This window comes from Macrobrachium nipponense, chromosome 3 (genome assembly GCF_015104395.2).
Source record: "Macrobrachium nipponense isolate FS-2020 chromosome 3, ASM1510439v2, whole genome shotgun sequence".
Classification (NCBI taxonomy): domain Eukaryota; kingdom Metazoa; phylum Arthropoda; class Malacostraca; order Decapoda; family Palaemonidae; genus Macrobrachium; species Macrobrachium nipponense.
The window spans coordinates 136,808,677-136,831,681 of NC_087202.1; the positions used below are offsets into that span (position 1 = coordinate 136,808,677).

Below are 23,005 nucleotides of genomic sequence, written 5' to 3' on the forward strand. Positions count from 1 at the left end.
ACTTTACCAAGAGGAAGGAAGGTGGAGGTTTTGTGATTTATAATTTTATACTTTTCATAAGTTGCTTTAAAAAGACCCCCAGGTTACATTTCTAGATTCATAGGGCTCACTGGGAGGACTTGTTATCATTAAGCATGAAGAGAAAATTGGAGCAAAGTAAGTTTGAGAAGAGTACTTTGAGAATAAACATAGCAGAGATTTAGGGACTCACAGAGGTAGTAGAGGAGACTGAAAAAGTGTATTTACCAAATGCTAAGTGTGGTCACAAGATTAAATGCCAAATTAGATGTTCCTAAGAGTGAAGCATCCAGAAAATGGACGTATCTTAAAACAGGGATGGTTTGACTATGTGATAGGAAGCTTAGGTGATCAGTTATATTGACAAGCAGTAGATATGGAAGTAGCAGAATGGAGACTGAAAAAAGGTTTAGAAAATCTTGGAGAAAAGTCACAGATGGGGATTTAAATAAGACGAGACTTGATTCAGAATGTGCTCAGTACATGATATGTAGGACAACTTATTTCTTGTCCAATATTGAAAGAAAAATTTTGATGGAGACATACCATTAACATCAACTTAAATATTGCCTAAAATAAACGTTGATAATTTATTTTAGGCAATGTTTAAGTTGATGTTAATGGTATCAATCTCCATTTTTTTATTCAGCATCTATATTAGTTGCACTTTTATTAATTCTGTTTATCTTACAGATTATCGCCATAGTACTGTGGGTATCATCAATACTAATGGCAGCCTTTACGCCCAATATTGATATTGTGGTAAAACTTCTTGGGAGCTTAGCTGCATTCTTCATATTTGTGTTTCCAGGTGAGTTTCTTGTTCAATGTGAAGTTTATAAATAGAAATTTACATTGGATGTGTGTTGTTGAAAAATTTACAGGGTAATTAGTTTTTGGAATTCTCACTTAAGAGTATCAAATGTCCCCTGCAGTCTTAAGATTTTCCTGTAACCTTTACGTTCGTTTCCTCTTCCAGCAAAAATATATATCCATATATCCATATGTGAGGCAAAAATATTTAATGTACTTAATCTGTGTCCTTCAAAATATCCCAATTATTTTATGCGAAGCCAATAAACATTATGGTATCGCACATTCTCATTTCTTCAGGTAATAACAAATAACTTTATATTAAGCTTGAATGTAGCAGTTTTCGTTTTATTTGTTAAAAGATAAACTTAAATGGAATTCTAGGAGTACATCAAAGTGGCAGAACAAGAAAAACTTTAATGGGTAATGAAAAAAATAGAGGCAGAGTAATTTATAATCATCAGTGGAGTTTATACCATTCTTGTTTTCTTTGTTGATTTTTTTATAATATCTTTTATATTCTGAAGTTCTTAAGCCTTTATTCTTTCTGGAAACGGTGAATTGAACACGTCCTTGCAATTAATATTGGTAAAATAAATTCAACATGCATACTTTAATTATTAGTGTTGGAGAATTTAGTACAGATTTTCTTAACCTTCAATGCCCTTCTTCCAATTATAGCATGAATTTATTATCCAGAGTTTTTCCTTTCTTATGTAGCTTTGATGACCATATCTAATTCATACTGTAACATTGTTCATGCTCCAGCTGTGGCTTATTATTTTAGGGATGGTCTTCCTATATATAGTATCTTGACATAATTGTTAATGTTAGTTCTATTAAGTTTTGATAAAAGTCTGCCTCCAACTCATGTCTGAATTACTGGTGCCTCACCTCCCAGACATGACAATAAAAGGATTATGCACACAGTAGTTGGAAGGGTTATATACTTTTGTAGTCACAGAGTTAATACTTTTTTCCCTTTGTTATTGTTAAATGACATGGCTCATTAGTAACAAGATGGACAAAGACTAACTATTGGTACACAAAAAGATTTTTACCTTTTCATGCAAGGGAGACATGGGAACTGACAAGGAAATTTAGGAGAATTTTAACATTTCTGACATGCTGCAGCATAGAATGCTAGAATAGCCAGAATAGTGTGGGAAGGTTGTATTACAAATGAAGTGATCGAGAGATGTGATAACCTGAAGATTGAAAAACAAAAAGTCTATGATCTTAAAGAGAGATTTTTTGGACTCGTGATGAGAGGGGATAAAAAAAAGTTGGTGAGAGAAGCCAATAATAGAAGAAGCAAGATGAAGACTTTTAAGGAGACCAAGAAATCTTGGGGAAAGTGTATAGATAGAGATGAGTTTTGGGCAGAAAGAGTAATGTTACAAGAAGAGGAGAGTGAGAAGAACTCCTTTTATGTCTAAACCTCTTACAAGAAAAAAGCAAATGAAAATGATAATGAAATATAGTAGGCTATAAAGCCATGTATTGAAGGGCCCAATTTCCCTTTCAGTTGAAGCACACATTCATCAATGCAGGAGTAAAACTTTTATTGATTCATGGATGAGAGTTTTTGGTATTCATCTCATATATTTTTTTTTTTCTGCATCACCATTTCCATCACAGTGCAGAAGTCTACCATCTACCGTCTCAACCTGCTGTTTTATCTAATTTAAAATATATTGTATACACATATATCTTTAATCACACCTAATTGGTCAAAATGGTGTTAAAATTGACTCTATGGTGTAGTGTATATTAAAAATTTTTACTTGTAGCCATATATTCAAGACTTTTTAGACTAGTAATATTTCTAAGTGAGTGGTAAATGGCTACTCCATTTCAGTCAAGTTCACTTCTATAGTTAAATTGTTCTTGTGAGGAACAAACCATCGGTCTTTAAGAATAAGGTAATCATCTTGTGCCAGCTGGAAACCAGTTAAAACAATCAAAGATTGTAAAGCAAGGCCTTAATCTGTAGTATATCTGGCAACACGGTGAATACGAGGTGGAAGCTGGTCATTGACCAAGCACAGTATCTTGTGACCTATTATGCAGTCTTTCGTTGACTGCCTTGAAGAGTAAACGCGCTTTTTGCTCTCCATTCCTAGCCGGTTGCTTGGCCGTAATTCTTTGGGTTTTCAGTTGTCTGTATGTATGTGGTTTATCATGGAGTCCTCTTGAGTTTTCACAACCTTGTCAACACGTGCCCGGGCGCTCATGGTTTTTCCATGCTCCAGGTTTTTGGCTGTTACAATTACAGATCCACATACGACATCGCAGAGTTTCTACGAGTCTTTCTTGGGAGGGTTTTTCTTCTCATTTGGATGATTTGCTTCCCCCCTGCTTCAGTTGTACCTCTGTTTCCTTCCTTTTCTTCCATCAATTCGCCGCTGGAAGTATCGGAGTTGCACAGGATAATACAGTGGACCCCCCGTATTCGCGTTCTCCAGATTCGCGGACTCACACATTCGCGATTTCTCTGGGACGTTTTCCTTTCCCTGCATTATTCGCGGAAAATTCGCGCATTCGCGGTATTTTTCTATGATAAATATCCACAAATTCCTGGTTTTTTAGATGAATTTCATCATAAAATGCACTTTTTTGTGATAAAACTATTAAAAAAACCAAGTATGAAAATTTTTTAGTGGGTTTTTCTTGACTTTTAACTAACAAAATAGGCTGTTTTTAGCCTTTTCATAGGGGTTCCAAAACATTCGCGGATTCTAACTATTCACAGGGGGTCTGGTACGCATCCCCCGCGAGTACGGGGGGACACTGTATTATGTTTAAGGTAGCCTCCCTCCCTTGGGATCTAATGTCCTTCCTGAGAGGGAGGAGGCTACACCATCTGTTCAATTAATCTCAGATTCACAATCAAGTAAGATGGCGGCTGTTTGGGCATCGCTGGGCCTACGGGGTCCTCCTCCTTAGATGTATGTTTGTATGATGTTTTTACGTTGCATGGAACCAGTGGTTATTCAGCAACGGGACACAGGACCAACGGCTTTACGTGACTTCCGAACCACGTCGAGAGTGAACTTCTATCACCAGAAATACACCTCTCACTCCTCAATGGAATGACCGAGAATCGAGCTTGCGACACCACCCCCCCCCCCCCCCCCCCCCCCCCCCCCCCCGGTAGCTGGCCTTCTTTCGCTTGTCTTAGAGGCTTTTACACACACACACACACACACACACACACACACAGCCTGGCCCCATTGGCAGTCCCACCTCCTCCAAGACTACATTACTTTGGCTCTTGTGTGCTGCCTCCTAGCGAGACGCATATGTCAATGTTGACACTTACTGGGTCACCTCCTATCACTCCACCAGTGAGGCCATCAACCAGCACTGCCATTAGAGATGTGATGTCACTCCCAGAATCCTATCAGCCTATATGACGTCAGCTGTGGTGGTGTCTCTTCCTCCCATTGTTGTGATGTCATCGCTTCCTCTCGCTGAGCTATCGGAGGAGTTGTTTCAAGCTATATTCAAGAGGCTGGACTCTGTTTTTTGAGAGGTATTTTGCTCTCTCGGTGAAGGAGAGTCATAGAGGAAAAGTGATTCTTCCCCTCCACCTTCTAGCAAGAGATGTCGTTGAGGGAGGAGTTTCACCCCATCTTCTGCTTCTTTGTTTCCTTCTCATCCTCGCTTGAGTCAGACAGAGAATTAACGGCTTTGTGGCGTCGTCCTCTGCGAGCGAGAGGAGTGCATCACAACTTCCCCACCACAGCAGCAAGTTCTCCCTTACATGTACACGTTCATGATTACAGAAGTGAGGTACGTGAAAGGAATGAATTACTGACTTCCCTACATGGCCCGTGTCTCTCCCTTACACGTACGTGTTCGCGATCAGGAGGTGTTATACATGAGAGGGATAACATCGCTGTCTTCCTTACACAGCCATGTCTTTCCCTTACACATACGTGGTTGTGATAACGAAGTGTTAGCCTCTTATCCCTTGTTCCTGTTCCAGTCGGTCGTAAGGATGATAAGGCACCGATTAAAGGTCGAAGGTATATGCTCCAAAGGTGTCTCCTGCGCCTTCCAAGGATTCTTTTCTCTGCAGTGTTGCAGTAGACAGTCAAGAACATGAAGCATCCCTGGTATGTGGAGATGTTTCTCGTTCTACCTAGAAACTGGAACCTTAGGAGTCAGTCTCCGTCAGGCAGTTCACTTCGGCATCGGTTATTGTCTCATGGACGTGTACTTGACTTGTCACATGCCCTCATATGTGATTTGTCTTGCTAATGTGTACATGGTTCATTGCACGATCGTGTACGTGGTTCGAGTCGGAACCATGTACGGGTTTTGTCGCAAGAGACCTTGGCTATGGAGAATGCTGCTGCTATTATCTTCTAGACTGTCTCTTGGCTGGACTTGTGGTCCACTGCGATAGCCAGGATTGCTGCGGATTGAGCTGAGGGAGGTTTAGGTCAGTTTCTTCCTCCTTGGCTAGGCTGTTTGCAGTCTGGTGTGAAGGTTATTTCATATTAAGGCCACCAAAGCACACCTTGTGGACCAAACCTCCTCCTGGCCATGAGGGACGCAGCCTTGTCGAAGGTTGGTGGCGGGTTCAGTAGGCTCAAAGTCCTTTTCGGCTCTGGAATGGGGACCTCCTTTGGTCTCGGCTTCTTTTCCCTAGAACTGAAATTGGAAAGAAAAAACGCGATCAAACCGGCGATGAGCAGATATTAAGGATAGGCTGGTCCATCAGGCAGTGTCGAGGCTCGTTCTCGTCCTCCTCTTCCCCCTCCACAACGGCAAGCAAGACATTCTTCTCCTGTCAAGTTGTCCAGGTGTTCGGCTTCTGTGAGGATCTCTCATTCTTCACAGCATAAAAGAAGACAACAACAGCTTCCCTTTCAATCCCACCCCTACTAGCCCTGGAGGTTTTTTTTTTTTTTTTGGGACTCTAAAGGAAGGGGCAGAGGGGGTCGTCAATAGAGTGGGCGCTCTCCCTTTCCGTTGCCACGGGGTAGGGTGATGCCTGGTGGGTCCACTGGGTCCAAATGGCAATTGCATGGAGCAGAGAAATGGGTAGAGATGTTCTTCGGGCTGGATTACTACCCTTCAGCTTCTCTCTCTCTCTCTGACAGACCCTTTCTCAATTGGACGTATGCTTAAGGCTCCCCGAAGTATTTGGCTCTTCAGGAGGAAGTGTTGAAGATGCTGAATAAGGATGCGGTGGAAGAAGTACAGCGTCCTTCTCCAGGGTTTTACAGTTGAATTTTCCTGGTTCCAAAGGCTACAGGTTACAGTAGACCAGTGATTGACCTTTCCACCCTGAATCACTTTGTCAAGAAGATGAGGTTCAGGATGGAGACACCCCAGACAGTGTTGGCTGCGATAAGAGACAACAACTTCTTGCTGTCAATAAACTTGAAGGATGCTTACTTCCAGATTCCAATTCACCCTTCATCCAGGAAGTTCCTTCGTTTCACTCTGGGAGAACAGGTCTTCCAATTCAAGGTCCTTTGCTTCGGATTGACTAAGGACCCTCAGGTGTTCACAAGGGTCTTTGCCCTCGTCTTGACATGGGCTCATTCTCAAGGGACCCGTTACACTACCTCGATGACTGGCTGGTCTTGGCAAGTTCCAAGGAGAAACTACTTTAGGACAGATAGTCTTCTTCAGCTTTCTCAGGAGCTAAGCATAGTAATAAAAACCTTCAGCTTTCTCAGGAGCTAGGCATAGTAGTAAACCTGGAGAAGTCCAATCTGGTTCCCAGCCAGAGAGCTTTCTATCTAGGTATGGCTATGATACAGAGGCGGCAATGGTTTTTCCGCCGGACCAAAGGTTGGAGAGGTTTCAGTCAGTGGCATACTTATTCCTGTCACAGCCTGAAACAGCCAGCTCACCAATGGCAGGTCCTTCTGGATTTTGTCTTCTCGGTGGGAAAGTTGGTCCCTCATGGTCGACTTCATTTTCGGTCTCTGCAGTGCAGACTGAAGGATTTCTTCCCCCTGGCAGGAGATTCCCCTCTGCAGAGTTCCTCTGTCAGAGGAGGTGAGGGAAGACCTTTATTGGTGGTTGGATGACCAGAATCTCTCAGTGGGAATCCCTCTGCATTCTCCCCCTCCAGACTTTCTCTTGTTTCGGGTGCTTCCATCATCAGTTGGGGTGAAGAATTACTGCACATAAATGTCTTGGAGTTGAAGGCAGCTTTCCTGAGTCTACGGGAATTTTGGGAGAGGGTAGAGGGTCATTTGGTTGTTCTGATGTCCGACAACACCACGGTGGTCACCTATGTCAACAAACGGGGCCTGGTGTCTTGTCAGCTGCATTTGTTGACAGTCGAGTTGCACTAGTGGGCTATCAACAACTCGGTGGAGGGCTCTACTAGGTACATTCCAGGCAAGAGGAATGTGATAGCTGACAAGCTGAGTTGTCAGAACCAAATCCTAGGCACGAAGTGGTCTCTGCATCAGGATGTCGTGGACAGGCTTTTTCATGTTTGGGGAAGGCCTATGCTAGACCTCACTACTTGCTTCAACAGTAAGCTGGAGGTTGACTGTTCAGTGGTCCTGGATCCTTTCGCTGTAGCAGAGGATACCTTACAGCACCCTTGGGACAACCTTGAGGTGTATGCCTTCCCTTCGTTTTGCCTGATCCAAAGTTCTGAACAGGGTAATGAGTTCTCCAAATCTCAGGATGCCATTTGTGGCACCTCTGTGGCCTCAATCGGAGTGGTTTCAAGACCTCCTGTCTCTTCTTTTAGAAGTTCCAAGAGAGATTCCCTGTGGCGGCAACTTCTTTGCCAGCCTCATGTCGAAAGGTTTCACCAATCAGTAGAGTCCATCTCTTCACGGGTGGAGACTATCAAGTATCTCCTCTGGGTGAAGGTTTTCCAGTGGGGGAAAAGGGCGGTCCTACTGTGATTGGTGTTGTCAATGGGGTTTTTTCTCCGCTCACAATTTTAATACCTCAAGACATGAGCAGTACAATGCTCTTTTTACTATTAGAGAATTTGAATCAGCCTTGAATAAATGTAATGAATCAGCTCCTGGGCTGGATTGATACAATATTCAATGATTAAGCATACTCCTGAAAATACCAGACTTTTCAAATTAAGCCTTATTAACAGAATTTACCGAGAACATATCTTCCCCAAGCTTTGGGAGAAGTTAAAACTACTGCCATTTGTGAAACCTGGAAAAGATTCGTTCAAGACAGAAAATTATCGTCCTATTGCATTGACATCTTGTTTGTGTAAGATCATGGAAAAAAATGGTGAACACACGATTGATGTGGTACTTGGAAAGTGTGGTTTTCGGAGTATGCACTCCACAACTAATGTATTGGTATGAATGGAATCTTCAATATGTGAAGCTTTTGCCAACAATAGCATCACATCACCGTTTTCTTTGATCTAGAGAAGGCTTATGATACAAACATGGAGATATGGCATTTTAAGGTCCTTTATGAATATAACCTTAGGCAATTTGCCCCTCTTTATTAAGGCTTTTTTAAAAAATAGGATATTTCAGGTTCAGGTTGGAGCAACATTGTCAGATGTGTTCAATCAAGAAGAAGGAGTACCACAAGAAGTGTTTTAAGTGTAACTTGTTCGCCTTGGTAATCAATGGGTGGGGTTTTTAAATAATTCTCCCAGATATAACATATACCCTATTTGTTGATGACCTGTCAATTTCCATTGCAGCATCAAGAATGGCAGTGGCTGAATGCCGCCTTCAGCTCTGCATTAATAATATAGTAAAATGGGGTGAGGTTAATGGTTTTAGATTTTCTGCTAGTAAAACGATAACTATGCACTTTTGTCGTATAAGGGGAATCCATCCTGATCCAGATCTATTCATTCATAGGCAGAGAATTCCGTGTTGGTGAAACAAGGTTTCTTGGTTTGATTTTTTATAGCAAGCTGACCTGGATTCCACATCTGAAATATATTAAGGCAAAATGCTTGAAAGCAATGAATTTACTGAAAGTCCTGTCTCACACTTCATGGGGTGCAGACCAAACTCAAATGTTGAGATTATACAAAGCCTTGATCTTTTCAAAATTAAGTTATGGGTGTGAGGTGTACACTTCTGCGAAGCCAAATAGCCTTAAAATGCTCAACTCAATTCATCATGGAGGAATATGATTATGTACGGGAGCATTTAAATCATCTCCCACCGAGAGCATGCTTGTAGATGCTGATGAGGTGCCACTGGATCTTCATTACAAGCGTCTGCTGGTACGGAGCTGGTATAGATTCCAGAGGCTACCTAAGTCTTTAACCAGCATTTGTATGAGAAATGGAAGTCAGTGGCAGTTTTATGAAAAAAACCCAAGCAACCTCATCCATTTGCTTTTAGAGTAAATTTTATTGTCCATGAATTAAATATGCCAAGAATAGAGATTTTACCATCAAAATATTCGTTTAGTCCCCCTGGAACTTTCCAGAGGTATAAAATTTTGTAGATATTTTAATTTTTACCAAGACAGAATTGTCCAGTGAAATTTTTTTTTTTGTTTAAATTCACCATAAATCGAAATTTGTGCTAGAGACTTTCCGTTTGTTGCAAAATGAAGATAATTGATTGAATATTACTAGACTGTAAGTGTTGTAGCTTACAATTGCAGTTTTCGACCATTTTGGTCGAGTTAAAGTTGACCGAAGGACTAATTTTTTCTATTTATCATTATTTATATGAAAATATTTGAAAACTGATAGAAGCTACAACCATGGGTTGTTTTTAGTTGTATTCTACATAAAATTGCGCACATTTTCATATATAAAACTTTATGTAACGGCTAATTTAAAATGGTGCAAACATTACGACAATCGCACAAAAAAATTATGATTTTTTCGGAAGAGTTACTGCGTGGACGTAAGGAAACAGTTTGTTTCATAAATTCACCGTAAATCAAAATATTGTGCTAGAGACTTCCAATTTGTTGTTAAATAAAGGTAAATGATTGAATATTAATAGAATGTTATAGTTTTAGCTTACAATTGCATTTTTTTACCATTCGTTTGAGTCAAAGTTGACGGAAGGTTGAAATTTTGGCACTTATCATTATTTATATGAAAATATTTCAAAACTGATAAAAGCTACAAACCATGGGTTGTTTTTTGTTGTATTCAACATGAAATTGGGCACATTTTCATATAGTAATAAAACTTTATGTAACGGCTGATTTAAAATAGTGCAAACATTACGACAATCGGACAAAAAAATGTATGTTTTTTCGCAAGAGTTACCGCGCGGACGTAAGGAAAATGCTTTTTTTTTTTTCATAAATTCACCATAAATCGAAATATTGTGCTAGAGACTTACAATTTGTTGCAAAATAAAGGTAAATGGTTGAATATTACTAGAATGTAAGAATTTTAGCTTACAATTGCGTTTTTTGACAATTTCGGTCGAGTCAAAGTTGACCGAAGGTTGATATTTTGGCACTTATCGTTATTTATATGAAAATATTTCAAAACTGATAAAAGCTACAACCATGGGTTGTTTATTGTTGTATTCTACATGAAATTGTGCACATTTCCATATATAAAACTTTATGTAATGGCTAATTTAAAATGGTGCGAACATTACGACAATCGGACGAAAAAATATTTGATTTTTTCGGAAGAGTTACCGCGCGGAGGTAAGAAAAAGTTTTTTTTTTTCCTAAATTCACCATAAATTGAAATATTTTGCTAGAGACTTCCAATTTGAGAGTCAAAGTTGACCGAAGGTTGAAATTTTGGCACTTCGTTATTATATGAAAATATTTCAAAACAGATAAAGCTACAACCATGAGTTTTGTTTTTTTTGTTGTATTCTACATGAATTGCGCACATTTTCATATATAATACTCCATGTAACGGCTAATATAAAATGGTGCAAAAATTATGTCAAAAGTGACGAAATAATTTCTGAGATGTGCTGATGCTTTTTTAGTGCCAGAAGAAAGAAATTTGCGCTTGCACGCCTGGGTAACGATTGTAAACAAAACACGCCTTGATCCGTGAGCTCCCAGCATCCCCCAAGGCATGTGATTCAAAAGTTTTGCCTAGTAGGGCCTATAACTATTTTTCCGCAAATTTTTAACAAAAAATTTTTTCGTTGACGTACCATGCGTCCAATCGGCACCCGACATACAATTTTTGTCGACGTTTAATACGTCCAATCGGCGTTAAAGGGTTAATAGTTCTGTCACCAAGTCTGTTCAGGCTAGAGCACATGATGTTGGAGGTATAAGTTTCTCTGGGAAAAACTTGTCTGTTCATAGAATTTTGAATACTGGTTCTTGGTTGCATCAGTCCACGTTCACTTTGTTTTACCTAAAGAACATTGCCCACAGGTCTTTGGACACTTTTTCCTTGGGTCCAATGGTGGCAGCCTAACAAGTTGTGTAATTCACCAGGGGCCCATGGTGGGGGGGATTTGTATCTTACGTAAGATGATTGTGTGTGGAAGAGAGAATGAGCGAGTGGCTTGCCTTTTTAATTCACTTTTTTTTTTTTTTTTTTCTTTCTCCCTATGGCGGGTCAAAGAGTAGACATGTCATATGCTGGAACTGGTCTGATACAGGTGAGTAGGTGATCATACTGGTGGTGGTTTTTGCATTGTGACTATACAAGAGACAAATCTGCTATTCAGTAGCAAGAGCTCCTCTCTCTAGCCAGGGAGTGAGGAGTGGTAGCAAACCCCTGTGGCTTATATGGTTTGTTACTTTAACAGTCAAGAGTTTTCTTTTGTTCCTGGAATGCAGTGAATCTGCCCATGCATCTTTGTATTTCAACCCAGACAGATGAGTTTTTAGATATCCAATTGTCTATTTTCTCCCGGGCTTCAGACACCCTTCGTTAAAACTCATTCTTCTAGGAAGGGTGGTCAGGTGGGTTAACTCCCAGCCAGTTTAGGATGCTTGTACCTCCAAGTATGAATCTCCTAGTGTTAAGACAAGGGTTTGTTCCGCATATGAACAAATGACAAATTCTTAATCAATTTGTATTTTTCATAGCTAACAAACCTGAGGTCTTAACCTTTACTGCCCACCTCCAGCCCCCCTCTCACTTTTCTCCCAGGCTTCAGACGCCCCTTCTTAAAACTCGTTCTTCTAGGAAGGGTGGTCGGTCAGGTGGGTTAACTCCCAGCCAGTTTAGGATACTTGCACCTACCTCCAAGTATGAGTCTCTCTGGGAGTTACCCACCTGACCATCCTTCCTAGAACAAGTTTTAAAGAAGGGGGTCCAAGTCCGTGAGAAAAGAGACAATTGGATATCTAAAAACTCACCTGTCTGGGTTGAAACTCAACAATATATGGCTAGATTCATTGCATTCCAGGAACAAAAGAAAAACTGCATGGTCAAGCAACAAACTATGTAAGCCATAGAGGTTAGTCACCACTCCTCACTCCCCTTGCTAGAGAGAGAGGAGCCTTTGCTACTGGATAAATTTTTCTATTGCACAGTCACAATACAAAACCCACCACCAGTATGACCACCTTACTCACCTGTATCAGACCAGTTCCAGCATATGACGTCTATTCTTCGTCCTGCCTTTAGGAAGAAGAAAGGAAAAAAAAGAGAAAGAAAGAGGACAGACAACTCGCTCATTCCCTCTTCCACACAGTCATCTTAGGTAAGATACAAACTGTCCCGCCAGGGGCACTGGGTGAATTACACATTGGGCAGCCACTACCAGACCCAAGGAAAAGTGTCCAAAGACCTGTGGGCAACGTCCTTTAGATAAAAAGGAAGCACTCAAAATCCTATGAACAGACAAGTTTTTCTTAAATGCCAGAGAGGAAAATATCCCTCTGATGTCATGTACTCTAGCCTGCTTAGACTCAGTGACAGAACCATCAAGTGAGGAGTAAGTTTGTTTATTTGTCTCACGTAACCAGAATGAAATCGTGTTCTTGGACACCTCCCTTTTGGACTTGCCTGTGCTACAAAAGTCTACGACACCTAGGTCTTGGGTGACGAGTCCTTTTAGATAGCATCGCGGTGCTCTGATGGGGGAAAGCAAGAGCTCTTGCAGATTGTTGTCCACAAAGTCATTCAGTGAGGGAATGGAAAATGAGGCAAACCTGTCATCATGCACCAAGGGATTCTGGGTCTTGGCTATGAATTCTGGGACAAATTTGAAAGCCACAACTGTACCCCCTGGTGTGTTTAACATCATAACTTGGGCCATGAAGCTCCCCAACTCTCGTCGAAGAAGCCAAGGCCAATAGGAAACTTTCTTTAGAGTCAGATCCCTGTCTGATGACCAACGTAGGGGCTCAAATGAAGTTCGAGTGAGACTTCTCAGGACTAGAGAAAGATCCCATGCAGGAGGATTGAGTTCCCCTGGGGAACAGGACTGTTCAAAACTCCTGAACAACAGACTTCCCAGGATGTAGATATCCATGCCTTTCAGGTGCAATACCAAGTCCAAGGCTGCTCTGTAGCCTCTGATAGCCGAAAGACAAGACCTTTTTCATCCCTGAGGAAGATCAGGATATTTGCTATCCACTGAACAGAAGCTCTTGAGTGGAGAGAAACCCTGTCGACGACACCAGTCACAATAGGCTGCCCATTTCCCTGGATAAACTGCTGATGAAGATTTACTGAGATAGCTGGACATCTGTCCCCCAGCCTTTTGAGAAAACCCTCTCTCTCTGAGAGATACTTGACAGTCTCCAGCCGTGGAGAGACGGGGGCTCCACTCTGTTCAGAACTTAACTAATCAGGTGTACACCTCATGATTGTCCCAAGGATGCTGTAAGGTGTTCTCATAAGGTGTCCTCTACTAGAGCAAGAGGATCCGGGACCACTGAACAGTAAACCTCCAGCTCCAGCTTCCTGTTGAAGCGATTGGCAAAGAGGTCTAGCATCCTTCCCCAAGCATGAAAGAGCCTGTCCCCTGCCACGTCTGATGCAGAAACTACTCTGTGCCCAGGATTTGGTCCAACGATTTGGCTTTGGCTTGTCGGCTACACAGTCCTCTTGTATGAAATATACCTGGCAGAAAGCTCCATCAAGTTGTCAATCGCCCACTGATGCAACTCGACTGTCATCAAATGGAGCTGGTGAGACACCAGACACCCCGTTTGTTCCCATAGGCAACCTCTGTGGCATTGTCCTACATCAGAACGACCCTCTACCTTTTCCCAGAACTCCTGCAGACCAAGGAAAGTTGCTTTTAACTTCAAAATATTGACGTTCAGTAGCTTCTCCACACTCCAAATGCCTGAGGCAAGGAGATGGTCTTGGGAGGGTGGAAGTAGAGGAACTCCCACTGTGAGATTTTGGTCATCCACCCACCAACGAAGGTCTTTCCTCACCTCCTCTGACAGAGGAACTCTCTGCAGAGGGGAATCCCCTGCTGGAGACTAGAAGTCTTTCAGTCTCCAGCGTAGAGACCGAAGGTGAAGACGACTGTGAGGGACCAGCTTCTCCAGAGAAGACAAAATTCCCAGAAGGACCTGCCACTGATGAGCTTGCTGTTCAGACTGTGACAGGGATAAACGTGCCAACGACAGAAACTTATCCAACCTCTGGTCCGACAGAAAAACCATCGACAATGCTGTATCTATATCCATACCCAGGTAGAGAGCTCTCTGGGTGTGAACCAGATTGGACTTCTCCAGGTTTACTACTATGCCCAGCTCCCAACAAAGCTGAAAAAGGTAATCTTTGTCTTGAAGTAGTTTCTCCCTGGAGCTTGCCAAGACCAGCCAGTCATCGAGGTATCTCAACAGGCGAATCCCTTGAGCATGAGCCCACGTCAAGACTAGGGCAAAGACCCTTGTGAACACCTAAGGGGCCATAGTCAATCCAAAGCAAAGACCATGAACTGGAAGAATTCCTCTCCCAGACTGAAGCAAACTTTCCAGACTAAGGGGTTGATAGGAATCTGAAAGTTAGCATCCTAGCATCCTTCAAGTCTATTGGCAATAAGAAGTCATCTCTTATCACTACCAAAACTGTCCAGGGCATCTCCATCCTGAACCTTGTCCTCCTTACAAAGTGATTCAGAGTGAAAAGGTTGACCAGTGGTCTCCAGTCACCTGTAGCCTTTGGAACCAGGAAAATCCAACTGTAAAACCCCAGAGAAGGATGCTGCACTTCCTCCATTGCCCCTTTGTCCAGCATCTTCAATACTTCCTCCTGAAGAGCTATTAACTTTGGGGAGCTGTGAGCATAGGTCAGATTAAGAAGGGGTCTGTCTGAGAGAGAGAGAGAAATCAATACCCCACCCAAAGAACATCTACTACCCATTTCTCCGCTCCAAGCAACTGCCATTTAGTCCAATGGCCCGCCAGGCAACCCCTACCCATGGCAACGGAAAGGGAGAGGTATTTACTCTACTGATGACCCCCTCTGCCCCCACCTCTAGAGCCCCTCCCAGCTTTGAAGTGGTATTGAAAGGGACACTGGCTGTCTTGACTTTGATGGAGATGATGACTTGAGAAACTCTCAGAAGTCGAATGCCTGGACAACTTGACAGGAGAAGACAGACTTGTCTGCCTTTGCAGAGGAGGAGGACAACAGCGAGCCTCTGATTTGGATACTGCCTGATGCACTAGCCTATCCATGGTATCCACTCGTCACCGGTCGATTGCATCTTCCAACTGAGTTCTTGGGAACTGCAACTTGAGGAGATCCCCATTACGGAGAGCCAACAAGGACTCTGGACTTATTGAATCCACCACCTTTAACGAGGCTACATCCCTCCTGGCTAGGAGAAGGTTGGCTCACAAAGTTGCACTAAGGTGGCCTTTGTATGAAATGGCCTTAGCACCAGACTGCAATAGTCTGACAAAGGAGGAAGAATTGACTAAACCTCCCTCTGCTCGATTCAAAGCTATCCTGGCTACCTCAGTGGACCACAAATCCAGCCAGGAGAGTCTAGAAGATGGAAGAAGCAGTAGCCTCCATGTCCAAGGCCTTGTGATGCAAATGATGGACCTTGAGACCTAACTTGATTCAGGGTCAAACTAGGTTTGAGATAGATCACATCTGAATTAAGGTGACGGGACATCAGCTGAATCACGTTAGTGGAATAATACTTCCTATGCCACATGAGAGGAGGAGGAAGAAACTTCAAGGACCTATTGGAGCGTAGAGAGCCATCTCGATCTGAAACCAAAGCATTAACACTTTGCAAGATAGGTTGAGCATACTCCGACAAGGGAAACTCAAACAAAGCCCTAGCATCTTGCCGTGGGCCGAGTAGGGTCTCTATACCCATAGGGGTCATAGAAGACTGAGTCTGTGTTCTAGCCCCAAGATTATTGAACTCACAAATTAGAGCAACAACCTCAGAGAAAGAAGACAGAAACTCTTAGTTCTCTCCCTCCTGCTCCGGCGAAGAAGGCGGCTTGGCAGGATCCTCATTCTTCCCTAACAGCGCTGGAGATGATTCCCTAGGAAGCCAGGCATCATGCCTGCCACTAGGTGGAGTGGAGCCCGTAATTGTTGAAGATCCTGAAGCAGAGGGTTCCGGCACACAGCCCCATACAGAAACATGTACATGGTCTTGACCCAAACCGTGTACCTGCTTGTGCGACGAACTACATACACGTTTGCGGAATGAATCACGTACCTGGACGTACGACGAGTCAGGTACATGGCTCTGAGACAACACACGACCATGGTCACTAGATAAGGAACGACGACAAAGTGACCTGACGGAGACTGATTCCTAAGGTCCCCGGTCTTTGGAAGGTGAACGAGAAACACGTCCGCAGCCCAGAGTAGCCTCACGCTCTCGATCGTCAACTGCAACCTTGAAGAGAGAAAAATCCTTGGAAGACGTATGAGAAAGAGTCGTAGCAGGCACCTTCAACTTCTTAATTGGACCCTTATCATCTTACGATGGACTGGAACATGTACAGGAGACAGAGATAGTTAAGATAAGGGGTAACACTTCCATGATAGAGAAGCCGGCAAATTACTCCTTTGACTCGCAGCACTACCATCGTCATGAACCTGTGTGTGAGGGGGAGACACGGCTGTGTGGAGAAGTCGGTGAATCACTCCTTTGACCCGCAACTCTACCATCATCACGAACACGTATGTGTGAGGAGACATGGCTGTGTAGAGAAAACGGCAAACCCTTCTTTGATTCGCAACTCTACCATTGTCATGAACACATGTGAGGGGGGGACACGGCTGTGTAGAAAAGTCAGTGAATCTCTTCCCACCAGCATTTACATTTAAGTATGATGAAAGAGAGGCACGGCTGTGTAGAAAAGTCAACAAATCACTCCTCTCACTTGTATGCACAATTATGTGAAAGAGGGAGACACGGCCGTGTCGAGAAGACTTGATTGATTGATTTATTATAGATTATGTGGCATCACAACTGCTAAATGCTTTATTGATGCTACTACAATGGAATACATAAAGCATATGGATACGTATCCAAACGAGCAAATAATACATTCATATGCACATAAATACTCACACAAGATAAAATTATCAACTTAAAAAACATCAAAAACACATTTAAATGAAATGAAATAAAATAAAATTAACAAAGGAAAATCCCCATGATAAAAAAAAATTAGTAATCGTAAAACCTATAAACTTGCAAAATTAATAGTAAAAATTAAATTTTTATTTAAAATACCAATGGCATTAATAAAAAATGAAACAGGGCAGTTTCAGTAAAATCTGCCCCTAAAATCTTGGTAAGGAAAAAACCATCTTCAGTTCCCCTGCAACATGGAGGAAAGTACCTCTCTTTCTCTCATCTGAAAGACTGGGGCACTCAACTATCGGGTGTCTGACTGTCAATGGTACCAAGCAGTCGTTACAATAAGGCTGATGATCCCCACTCATCAGAAAGCCATGTGTCATTTTTGTATGCCCTATTCTAAGCCGACGAGTATTACTTCCCTTTGTCCAGTCATTGATGAATACTTCCAAGGAAAGATGGTGGTAGCTATTTCTTTGGTTTTCTAGCTCTCATGCAAATTTCCGGGAATCAAGGAACACTGATTTAATGACCAGATACATATCATTTGTAGGGAGTGCACACCTGACTATATTACTTTGATTGACAGCCGTTTTGGCAAGTGAGTCTGCTACTTCGTATCCTGCCACAACAAATACTTTACTACCACTAATCTTAAGCAACTGAAGCCACTCTAAAATTTCAATAAGAATAAGATGGAGTGAATTAAAATGACCAACAGCTTGTAAGACACTCAGTGAATCGCAACATATAACAAAGTGTTCTCCAGAATGACAAGCAATCTCTTTAAGGGCAGTTTGGATTGCATAACACTGCTGTAAATATGGATGCTTGATCTTGCAGCCTTCCACTCTTATTAAAACTGGGAAATACAACTCCATAGCCAACACCTGCATCAGACTTGGATCCATCTGTAAAAACTATGATTGAACCATCATGGTCCGCCAAATGTTCTAAAAAGGAGATGCGCAGCATCTCAGCACACACTTCTTCCTTGCTACCAGTGAAGAACCTGCAGTGCTCCACAGAAGGAAGCTTCCAAGGGGGCACAACAGATTAGTACTTAAATGGCCAGACTTTGACCTTTGGAAAAGAATAATCATCTAAAATTTTTAAAACTCTGTATCCAAAAGGTTTAGGATAATACGGATTATGTTCATAAAGATTAAAACTTTTATTACTAAAAATTGCTTTGCAAGTTAATGAGTCAGGAATCTGCATTCTATGCCAGTATTGAACAAGTGATACCTGACGACATGAATCTAGAAGCAGTTCCCCTGAATCTACCAAAAGGCTTAGGATTGGAGGCGATTTAAAGGCACCACTCGCAATCCTTATTCCTGCATTATGTACCGAATCTAAAATATTTATTTTTGATTTTGAGGCTGAAGAGTATACCTCACAACCATATGCTAATTTTGATGCCACTAAGGCTTTGAAGAGGATCATTAGGTGATTCCTATCTGTTCCCCAAGATCTATGGGAAAGCATTCTTAAAACATTCAGAGCTTGCATACACCTAACTTTCAGATCTTTTAGGTGAGGTACCCAAGTCATTCTATTGTCGAACAGTAATCCAAAAAACATCTCTTCCTTACATGATATCCTCTGATCATGTATGTGGAGGTCAGGATCAGGATGTATACCTTTAATGCGGCAGAAATGTAAAGCAACAGTTTTTGATGTAGAGAACTTAAAACCCCTTTTTTCTGCCCATTCGACAATTTTATTGATAGCCAGCTGCATTTTTCTCTCAGCCACTGTCATTCGTGAGGCTGCAAACGATAGAGAGAGGTCATCAACAAATAAGGAAAACATTTTACTGTATCTTTAGGAATCACAGAGGCAATGTTGTTAATGCACAGAGCAAAGAGAGTCACACTAAGGACACTTCCCTGTAGAACTCCTTCTTCTTGGCTGTAAAGAGATGAAAATGAGTTTCCAACTTAACCCTGAACCTTTGATTTTTTAGGAAAGCATGGATGAATAATGGTAATTCCTCTTGAAATTCGTAATCATGGAGTGTCCTCAAAATACCATATCTCCAGGTTGTATCATAAGCTTTCTCCAGGTCAAAGAAAACTGATATATGATGTTTTCTGGAGGTGAAAGCTTCGCATATTGAATTTTCTAGACGCACTAAGATGTCAGTACAAGAACGCATTTGACGAAAGCCACACTGGGCTGGAGTTATAAGGCCCTTCTTTTCAAAGATCCATATAAGTCGCACACTGACCATTTTTTCCATCAACTTACATATGCATGATGTTAGAGCAATAGGACAATAACTAGACGGAGTAGTACCATCCTTCTGTGGCTTCAAAAAAGCTAGTAATATAGCTATGTTCCACCAAGCTAGAATTGCATTTTCTTTCCATATTTTATCAATGATACTGAGCAAAAACTTTTGTGTTCCATGTGGCAAATTTTTTATCATTGAATAGGTTATGTCATCTGCACCAGGAGCAGATTCATTACACGTTGACAAGGCAGATAAAAATTCCTGAAAGGTAAATGGCTGGTTATATGATTCGCTTCGCATGAACGTAGTCGAGAATTTTATTTTCCTTTTGAATACGTTCTTCATAGTAAGGTGAGCTTGGGTCTTAAGATGAAACCTTAGCAAAATGGTCAGCAAAAACCTCACTAACATCCTCTGGATTGGCAACCATGTTTCCATTTACTAATAACCACTGGTTGGGAGGTGTTGGTACATATTTGCCACTAATTTTTCGTATTTTATTCCAGACTTCAGGTAAAGGGGTTTTCCAATTAATTTTTGAGATAAAATCTACCCATGACTGACGTTTGGCTTGTTTCACTTGGTATCAAAATCTGGCTCGTGCCTTCTTAAATAAGATTAAATAATAAGAACATTTATTTCTGGAACAGCGTGTAAAAGCTGCTCGCATTGCTTTACAAGCTATTTGACATTGAAGGTTCCACCAAGGAACTGGCTTTCTTTTAAATTTTCCAGTTGTACGAGGAAATGTCCTCTGGGCAGCATCAATATAATTAATTTGCAAAGGAAATCCAGGCATCCTCCAGGGACTGGAAATCCTCAATATCCATTTCTAAAAAAGTTAGGGTTTTGAATAATGCCCATTTGGCTTTATCCAGAATCCAACAAGGCGATCTTGGCGTAGCAATTTCACCTACTACATTAATAAAGACTGGAAAATGATCACTTCCTAATCCTTCACTTATTGCACTCCAAGAAAAGTCAAGATAACAATCAGGACTGCGTAGTGATAAATCTATCACAGAAAAGGTCCCAGTTTGAATATGAAAATGTGTTGGTTCTCCAGAATTAAGGATTGCAAGCTCTTGGTCTTCAATAAGATTATAAATATTGTTTCCTCTAGGATTGGAAATTACATCACCCCACAGGGCGTGTCTTCCATTAAAATCACCAACAATAAGAAAAGGCCTTGGAAGCTGATTTATTAATCCCTCTCATTCTCGAGTCAGATTATGATATGTTCTATTTGGAGGTAAATACAGTGAACATATGGTGTATTTCTTTTTCAAAAGAATCTGTAAGTCTGTTTGCAGTGGATATTTTTTGTGAGCTGTATCTCGCCTAATTAGCATAGCACTTCCACCATGAATCCCTACTTGCTCATCATAATCAAAATGATAAAAAATGTATTCTTTAGGACATATGATTTTTTTTGTCCAAGCATAGCCTCTTGCAGGGCAATGCATATTGGTTAGTTTTCTTTGATTAAAATTTGTAGAGATTCATATTTGGCTTGCATCCCCTGACAGTTCCACTGCAAAATTGAAAGCCTGCGATACATTACTATTGATAGTTAATTATTATCTTTTACACGTTCTAACCTTGGGATATTGCTCTGGATAACGGTTGGATTTCTGAGAGGAAAGTTCATTACTTTCATTTTCACTTTTATCTTTTCTTTTTTCTGATGTTCTCTCTTTTTTCCTGTGATTTGATTTGGGCCGAGTTCCATTGGATGTAGTCAACTTTATTCCTTTAGGTATCTCTGCTGTACATGATTTAAGAACCTGTGGTTTTGGTTGCTGGAGTGATGTGCTATTTTGATTATTTAAAGAACATCCCACTTTAGGTTTATCATCACCGTACTCCTCTCCACGTGGCGTTGTCTCAGCCCGGTTTGAACTTTGTGACTGCAGCGGATGGTTGCTGTTGCACTGCATGAGTAGCTGGCACTTATGGCTTCTTAATTAGTGATGAAAATGTAACTCACGGTCTTATTTGAAGTTCTAGTACTTTCTTTCTGGCGTCTTTTAAAAGAAATCTTTTCCATAACTTTAACTGTTTGCACCTCCCTCTCTAAAATAAATTTCACACATCTTTTTGAGGATGCAGGAGGATTTTCTCTATAATTAATACAAGACGGTGGCTTATTGCATGGTCCATGTGCTTCTTTGCCACAATTAAAACATGAAGCAGGTTGTTCATTTATTTTCTTTCTACATTTCTGGATCAAATGACCAAACATCTGGCAATGGTAACATCTCAAAGGTGGTGGTATGTATGGCTTGACTTTGAAGTTCAGCCTCCCTGCCTTGATAGCATAGGGTGTTAAAAGTGAGGATTAGCTTTGCCAGGGGAACAATCTGATCCCCACCTTCCTTCTTATTCTGACCACCTTTGCCACATTCTGTCCCTCTAATTCCTGCTGAAATTTCTTTGGTGTCTAATAAGAGCAGTATCAGGAGCATATATAACTCCTCAACTTTGGTTATGAATAGGATGAGGGAAACACATCACTTTTCGCCCTGCTAAGGTATTCATCTTGAGCAATTTTTCACTTTTTTCAGGGGAGGAGACTTCAACTAATAGGGTCCCATCATCTTGTGGACGAATTTTTGGTACACAATTTACATTATTAACCCTCTTATGCCGAAGGGGTATAATAAAAGTTGTCTTCCGTATGCTGGGGGGTCTCGGAGTGAGCGCTGAAGCGGAAAAAATATTTTTTTCAAAAAATCATAGCGCGCTTAGTTTTCAAGATTAAGAGTTCATATTTGGCTCCCTTTTTTGTCATTGCCTGAAGTATAGTATATAACCATCAGAAATGAAAAATATCATTATCATATATAAATAATGCGATATATGATAGCGCAAAAACAAAAATTTCATATATAATTGTATTCAAATCGCGCTGAGCATAACGGTTAATGCTAACGAGTTAATTTTTTCGTTGTATTTTTTCAAAAATTCACCATAAGTCTAAATATTGTTCTAGAGACTTCCAATTTGTTTCAAAATGCAGAAAAATGATTGAATATTACTTTACTGTAAGAATTGTAGCTTACAATTGCAGTTTTCGACCATTTCGGACGAGTTAAAGTTGACCGAATGTCGAAATTTTTATATTTTTTTTATATGCAAATATTTCAAAAATGAGAAAAACTACAACCTTCAATTATTTTTCATTGTATTCTACATGAAATTGCGCACATTTTCATATATAAAACTCTATGAAATGCCTGATATATAATGAAACAAATTTTACAAGAATGCAACATACGCATTTCGGAGATTTGCGGCGGAGAAATCCGTCCGCGCGAAGAAGGGGAAGGAAGGTTTTTTTTTAAAAAATTCACCATAAATCTAAATATTGTGCTAGAGACTTCAAATTTGTTTCAAAATGAAGATAAATGACTGAATATTACTATACTGTAAGAGTTTTAGCTTACAATTGCGTTTTTTGACCATTTCAGTAGAGTCAAAGTTGACCGAACGT

General features: G+C 41.1%; 1 protein-coding gene and 1 long non-coding RNA gene across 2 annotated transcripts in view; one reads left to right on the forward strand and one right to left on the reverse strand.

The window, feature by feature from the left end:
* LOC135222300 (uncharacterized) overlaps positions 1-833 on the forward strand; it is a 42,163-nt gene extending 41,330 nt beyond the window's left edge. Inside the window, exon 4 of the long non-coding RNA XR_010316272.1 lies at positions 712-833. This is a non-coding gene — a long non-coding RNA (uncharacterized LOC135222300). The remainder of the gene's footprint in view (positions 1-711) is intronic.
* Positions 1-23,005, reverse strand: part of LOC135222535 (sodium-coupled neutral amino acid transporter 7-like) — a 456,233-nt gene that overhangs the window by 193,541 nt on the left and 239,687 nt on the right.